Below are 1,323 nucleotides of genomic sequence, written 5' to 3'. Positions count from 1 at the left end.
TGGATCGAGAACATGGTGTGTGCCCCATGTTATAATTGATAGTCCATATCCACTTTATAGGTTAAAGTCATAAGTTGTGATTGCACAACCATTCTTCATAAGAGTTTAATCACTCTTCAACTAACTTTCGTTCTGGTGTCTTGGTATCAAATCGCGTAAGACACAAGATTCTACTGGCCAAATAGAATCTAGCACATTGGTTAACCTGGCGCCGCAGTCAACTCATGTGCTTGGATCGGATCGAGCTATTGAGTATTGGGCCTGCATACTCGCTCATCCGTATCCTTTGCGTACCGCCCCATGGCCCCGTCCTTAGAGTTAATGACTAGTAGGCTTAACTCTTTGTATGTCTGCACCACAGTTCCCGTTCGTTCCGTGCCGTGGCCGGATACGTATTGCACATCGGTATACCTGTCGCTACTCAGGCAACTCGTGTGCGTGGATTGGATCGAGCTCATGGGGTGTGTAGAGATTCCATGTTATAATTGCAAGTCCATATCCACTTTATAGGTTAAAGTCATAAGTTGTGATTGCACAACCATACTTCATAAGAGTTTAATAACTCTTCAACTAACTTTCGTTCTGGTGTCTTGGTATCAAATCGCATAAGACACAAGATTCTACTGGCCAAATAGAATCTAGCACATTGGTTAACCTGGCGCCGCAGTCAACTCATGTGCTTGGATCGGATCGAGCTATTGAGTATTGGGCCTGCATACTCGCTCATCCGTATCCTTTGCGTACCGCCCCATGGCCCCGTCCTTAGAGTTAATGACTAATAGGCTTAACTCTTTGTATGTCTGCACCACAGTTCCCGTTCGTTCCGTGCCGTGGCCGGATACGTATTGCACAACAGTAGATACCATCACCTGACGTATCTAACACACCACTATTGTAACTCGTCGTCGAAGGACCTTTCAAGTGCCTGATGGCCAGGGGAGCTCTTACACGGCACGGAGACACAGTGATGCTCGCCCATCACAGTGTACAACGATCGAGTTTGCTTAAGTGTCTGGGTACCTACACACCAGACACAATGCAATGGCCACGGATCCACACAAGGCACATCACATGCAGAAAGTTTCACCAGATTATGACACATACCACACTCTTGTAACTCGTCGTCGAAGGGGCGTTCAAAGTGCCTTACGGCTAGGGGAGATCTAGCACGGCACGGAGACACAGTGATGGTTGCCCATCAAAGTGTACAACGATCGAGTTTGCTTTCCGCGCAAGCGTTCTAAGTGTCTGGGTACCTACACACCAGACACAATGCAATGGCCACGGATCCACACAAGGCACATCACATGCAGAAAGCTTCAC

Source organism: Anopheles funestus (assembly GCF_943734845.2).
Source record: "Anopheles funestus chromosome X unlocalized genomic scaffold, idAnoFuneDA-416_04 X_unloc_58, whole genome shotgun sequence".
In the NCBI taxonomy this organism is placed as follows: domain Eukaryota; kingdom Metazoa; phylum Arthropoda; class Insecta; order Diptera; family Culicidae; genus Anopheles; species Anopheles funestus.
The sequence above is the reverse complement of the archived record's forward strand: the minus strand, read 5'-3'. Positions refer to the sequence as shown.